This window comes from Otolemur garnettii, unplaced genomic scaffold, assembly GCF_000181295.1.
Source record: "Otolemur garnettii isolate 467f Iridium unplaced genomic scaffold, OtoGar3 scaffold00083, whole genome shotgun sequence".
NCBI lineage: Eukaryota > Metazoa > Chordata > Mammalia > Primates > Galagidae > Otolemur > Otolemur garnettii.
Genome location: NW_003852478.1, coordinates 4378079 through 4384078, shown reverse-complemented (window position 1 = coordinate 4384078; position 6000 = coordinate 4378079). Strand labels below are relative to the sequence as shown.

Genomic DNA, 6000 nt, shown 5'->3' with positions numbered 1-6000 from the left:
ATCTCACCTAATGGGCTCAGGAGGGTGTTCAGCACGCCCCCTGGGTGAGGGGCTCTCCTACAACTTGAACTTGACCTTGGAAGTGAGAACAGTGGAACCTAAAAAGTCGTTCCCTCATATTACTTTGTAATTTAAAAAAAACCTCAAGATGCTGTCAAGCATTTTTCTAGGAAGAGGGGACTTTCTCTTGAAAGTTTCTTGCAGGACGAGATTGCAGTGTCCATGATAAAAATCTCACTTAACCTTCCTGTGGGTTGAAGAAGCAAATCAAATATTGCTTTATTAGTTTCATCAAATCTATATCCAGGCATAGTGAAACTTTTTAAAAAGACAGAAAATTAATTCCATCAGAAACTTTCATCAGAATGCTGCAGAAATATTTCTGGCACCCGCACAGAGGGCAGGCCTGGGTGCTTCTTGCCAATCCACCCTGACACCCGCTGCGGTTTGCTTTTGGGAGGGCCCCGCCGGGGCTTCATCTGGATTCCAGCATCTTTTGGCTCTCGGGCGCGGGACTCACGTGGGCTCCTTCACCGTGCGGCAGACAGGAAGGGGGGCGGAGCTGAGGCGCCCAGGGCTCCAGAGACTCGCTGTGGTCACTCTGGGAAGTCTGTTTTCAAACCTCCTTGCTGTTAAGGAGACACCGCGGTCCTCGTTCTTCCTCTTCCCCTCCCTTCCAGCGTCCTTCCACATAAAGACTTAAGATCTTAGAGTTTCTCAGTGTCTACTGCTGGCGCAATGGAGCCATGAGTACCAGGATGGTTGTAACATCGAATTTTTCTCAATATGTCCGGCGGGGAACTGTTTGTTTAATATGGCACTTCTCCCTCAATATTATTCAACAGGTATGTGCTCAGGCAGCCCTTGGCCCCATCGTGTCTTGGCATTCCACTTTGCCAGAAACAAATGGACAACAGGGCTGGTTGGCTAAGGGACTGACCTCTGCAGAGTGCGGGGTCCGCAGTAAGCACTCAGGTGACCCCCAGCCTTCCCTGTACCTCAGCATCTGCCTGCTCACACACAGACACAAAGACTTTCAAGTTTCAGGATTATTGGAGAGGGTGGAAATTGAGAAACTTAAAGACAGATGGGTGTGCCTTGGAGGAAGGGTATGGGCTTTGGTGTCAGACCAGCGGCTCTGCTCCTTAAAAACTGCAGGGGTCGAGGCAAGCCAGGTGCCCTGGTCAGAAACTTAGGATGACAATAACCACTTGTAAGGACTCTGGATTAAGGGGGCAAATATGTACTAGGGAGGCTGCATGCTGTACATATGCTGAAATATAATAGTTGCACATTCTAATAAAGGCTCCCTACCCTTAAAAGAAATCTCATGAGGTATTGGCATACAAAAACTGTTCATATTTATCAATAATATCTACAACTTGATGAGTTTGGAGATAAGTATACATTTGTGAAACTGTCACCATAATCACTGCCATCACCCCCAAACCTTTACTTCTGCCTTCTATATGTACTATTTTTATTATTTTGTTATAAGGATACTTAACATAAGATTCATCCTCTTAACAAACCTTTAAGTATATAATCTGGTATTGTTACCTGTGGGCTATGCCATGTGGTGTATCTTTAGGACTTACGCATTTTGCATTACTGAAACCCTCTGCCCTGGGTCCACTGTCTCCCTCTTTTCCTCTTCCCCATGAAGCCTGTACCAATCTACATTCCCATCAGTGGTGTAAAAGGGTTCCCATTTCTTCACATCCAGCACTTTTTTGATAATATCTCCTTGTGATTTTCATCTGCTTTTCCCTGGTTAGTGATGCTTAGCACTTTCTCACGTACCCACCTGCTGGACACTTGTATGTCTTTTTTGGAGAAATGTCTATTCAAATATTTTGACCATTTTTGAATCAGGTCATTTGCTTTTTGGCTATTGAATTATGGGAGTTCCTTATATTTGTTAGATATCAACCCCTGATGAGAGACATGATTTGCTAGTATCTTCACGCATTCTGTAAGCTGCCTTTTCATTTTGTGGCTTGCTTCCTTTTCTTTCCAGAAGTTTTAAATTTTAATGTAATTCCACTTGTTTATTACTGCTTTATTTACGTATGCCTTTGGTGTGATAACCTGGAAATTACTCCCAAGGCCAATGTCAGGAAGATTTCCCCCTATGTTTTCTTCTATGAACTTTATGGTTTCAGACCTTGTGTTTAAGCCTTTAATTCATTTTGACTTGATTTTTATGTATGGTGTGACATAAAGGTCAATTTTATTCTTTTGCATGTGGCTATCCAGTTTTCTCTTCTCTGCTGAAGAGACTATCTTTTCCCCATTGTGTATTCGTGGTGCCCTGGCCAAATGTCAGATGACCACATATGTTCGGCTTCTTTTCTGGGTGTTCAGATTGTTTCATTGGTTCCCATGTGTGTTTCATGCCAGTACCGCATCATTGTGATTTCTGCAGCTTTGCGTGTCTGACTTACAGGAGGTCAGCAAGGACTTTCCTTAATAAATGGTCTGTGTACTGGTCCTTTCAGGTGTCTAAGGTCTTTCCCTGCCTTTGCATAAGAAGTTGGGGAGTCCTGGGATTTTTACTTTTTCTACTGTGTGTTTTCTTATTATAGAAAACAAGTCATATTGGATTCAGGCTTCCCTCTAACTCAGTATGACCTTGTCCTCACTGATGACAAATGCAGAGGCCCCAATCCAAGTGAGGCTCATTCTCAGGTCCAATGGACATGAGTTTAGGAGACACTGTTCAATCCGGTGCAGCGGCTGTTTGAATATTCTCTTGCAGTGCATTTCTACACATCTAAACCATCAGCGCTGGCCGTGACAAATGCAGTGTGGATGCTTGATGAGGCTGGTCCTTAGGTGATTGCCTTGCCTTGGACGTGGGTGCTGAAACTTTGTAAGAGGCTCATGGAGACATCTGCTAGAGAAGGGTCAATCAGCCAACAGGCTGACTTAGGAGTAGGGCAGAAAACACAGGGGTGAGTTGCCAAGACCATTTTGGTGGCACCAACTTGTTCTCCCGTGGTCCCACACTTTTCTACGCTTATTTCTGAGCCTCATCCTGCAAATAAGATGCCACTCCTCTGTAATGTGGTTTGGAAATCAAAGTTGCATTGTTTTACTTAATATTTCTCTGTGATCCTTTGAAACGAAATTTTGTCCAATTCAAGCACGATCAGAAATGGGATTCCAAGACTAAATTGATACTAAGTTGCTCTTAGATTTCCGTTAGTTAACTTCTTTTTTCTTGCCATGAAGTGTGTTTTATTGTCATTAATCATACAGATAATATTTTATGATAACCCAGGGAAAACCAGAGAATTTGGCAGTCCATTTAGGGGTACTCTTGAAGGTGCACAGGCCAGTGGCATCAGCCTGGAGTGCCTGGGTTCACAGACAGCTTGTGGGTCCTTGTCTGTCCATCTCACAGGTGGCTCCACATCAAAAGGGGGTCTTGAAGACGACGGGGATGGAGAATCCTCTGGGCTGAGGAAATTTCCATGTGCTTCTCCTGCTCAGTGGTCTCTTTGGTTGGCAGGACGTTCTTCTCCTGTGTCTTTGTTTTCTTGAGTGTGGCTTACAGAAGTGGACGATTTCTCCCATGCCCAGTTTGTCTGCCATTTCCTTAAAATATTCCCTGGCCTCCTGCTCTGAGCCTCAGGCCTTGGGGCTCCCCCTCAAAATTTTACAGCAAGACACACCAATTAACTTTTCTGATTCCATGTGGACGAACTGAGGTAGTGAGACTATTCATTTTCCAAGGACCCTTTTAGGTCTGAAGCCTGTAAGTTTAAAGTGGCAGTGAAAATGAGCAGGACATTGAACCATTTGACCTTATTTTTTCCCTCTTCCCTCTCTGACGGTTGAGGAGCTGGCATGTTTTCCCTTCCTGACGCCAGACGCACGTTGTCTTTTCCAGAACCACTTCTCCAACTCTCTGATGCCAACTGAGTGTTCAACAATTCAATTCAATTCTGAGGGTCTCCCCCTGGAATTAGTATCAGATCCCATAGTTGAGAGGGCTCAGTCCCACGAGACACCTCCACTTCAGACAGCAACTGCACATCTTGGTCTACCTGCCCTTCTGATGGGCCGTGACCTTGGGTCTCCACAGGGCCCTCTTTAGGCTTTATAATTTGCCATAATTGCTCACAGAGCTCAGAAAGACACTTTGTTTACATTTGTTGGTTTATGATACAATAAGAATACAAATGAACAGCCAGATGAAGAGGCACACAGGAAGAGATCTGGATGGGCCGGAGTACAGCAGCTTCTGTCCTGGTTGGCCTTCAAGGCAGCTTCCTGTCTCTTAAATGTCAGGGTTTTAGGGAGTTGCCTGGAAAATGACCAGACATTCCAAAGTAAGGCAAGAGTGAAACAAAGTATTTTGAGGAAGAGAAAGACAGGTTTACAGAGTAAGATTAGATTTACAGAGCAAAACATATGTATTCAGCATAGACAGTGAGCCTCATCCCCACGGCAAGAAGGCAAAGAGGTACTGGTTATGGCCAGCAGTTTCCTTTCACACCACCTGGGTTGCACCTACCTCCTGGTTCAGAGGTCACCTGGGAACCAGTGTTTTTCTGTGCATGCAGACCTCCCACGAGTCTCTCTGAGAGCCCACTGGAGGCTGGAACCACAATGTAGATTTAAGCCAGGGACATGACAATTAGTATTGAGGCTGTTTGTACAGTTGCTGGGCTAGAGAGTCTTCTGCACCCTTGGCAGGTGGCGTGCTACGTTCTGATGGTAGATTGGGAGGAGGGTCCTTCCTCCCGCAAGTATGAGTAGTTCCTTGAGACAGAGTTAAGGTGGGTGGCACTGAGATGGGGGGCCGGGGCCCTGTCCTTGTCCTCCTTCCCCAGGAAAACCAGACTCCTAGCTGTCTACCTAACATCCCCATGAAGTTGGGGTGCACTGCTCCAGGCATGTGGATGTGTTTACCACCTCAGAAACTCTCCACACCCTCCACATAAGGGAGGTTTCATCACATAGTTCTGATTGATTCTGTCCCAGGAAGATGAGGCCCATTGGAGAGAAAAAACACCCAGACACCATGTTTAAAAGAGGAAGGGCTTTATTCCAGCCGGTGGAGCGATGGCAGACAAGAGTCCAAAAATGGCCGTGCTCCCCCAACTGGCTTAGTCTTATTTTTATCTCCAGTCAAAAATTACAGCCCACAGGTACCTTTCTCATTGGTCAGTTTGAATCAAGCTGGAGAGGTAAACTCAGGCTTTTACAGAAGCAGAAGCAAGTGTTAGTCCCCAGGTTCCAGGAATTTAGGTTTCTACAAACCCCTAAGAGCTGAGTCACCATGGGGAAAAGTTTGAAATGTGTATCCTTAGGGTCTCCCTGAGAAGAACTCTCTTCTCTTAGACCTCACTTTTACCGGGTATCCTTGCTCAATTATTATTCAATTTTCACTGCCTCTTCTCTCCTAAAGGTTGTGGAGTAGGGCTGAAAGTTCCAGGCTTCTAATCAAGGTTGAGTCTTGCTGGTGACCGGCCCCCATCCTGAAGCTACCTAGGGGCCATCAAGAATTCAAGAATGTTAGAACAAAAAAGTGAACCTCATTGGAACAATTCCAGGGGATTGAGGAGCTCTGTATTGGGAAATTTGTGGGGAAACCAAATGAATATTTCTTGTGCCGTAGGAGTGCTGTCTGGGGAAGGGGCACCCTAGGTGACCTTTCTGTCTGCTCCCCTTTAGTCACTATTTGCTGATTCTTTTTACAGTGACTCTCAAGACCAACCTGAGGAAATTGGGAAGCAGTTTAAAGCACCAGAGCCCTGGCTTCCCTGCGGGGATATGTACCCTGGCTGTAGGTCAGAACTGAGCATTTTACCTGTCTGTGCAGCTCAGGAGTGGTGGAAAGGATGGAGCAGTGGCTCAGGACCAAGCTGGGAGCCAGGCAGGCCTGTGTCTGCTGCTGAGGAATAGTTTGACACAGGAGAAAATCCTTTTCCTTAAATAGCTAGGTAGGACATACACACCTATGCATTCAAAGTTCAGAAATAAAAA

At 45.5% G+C, this 6000-nt stretch overlaps 1 protein-coding gene and 1 pseudogene across 2 annotated transcripts in view; one reads left to right on the top strand and one right to left on the bottom strand.

Moving 5' to 3' along the window:
• CORIN (corin, serine peptidase) overlaps positions 1-6000 on the top strand; it is a 257752-nt gene that overhangs the window by 1794 nt on the left and 249958 nt on the right. The gene's annotated exons all lie outside the window — the stretch shown is intronic.
• Positions 3404-3600, bottom strand: LOC111726848 (annotated as a pseudogene).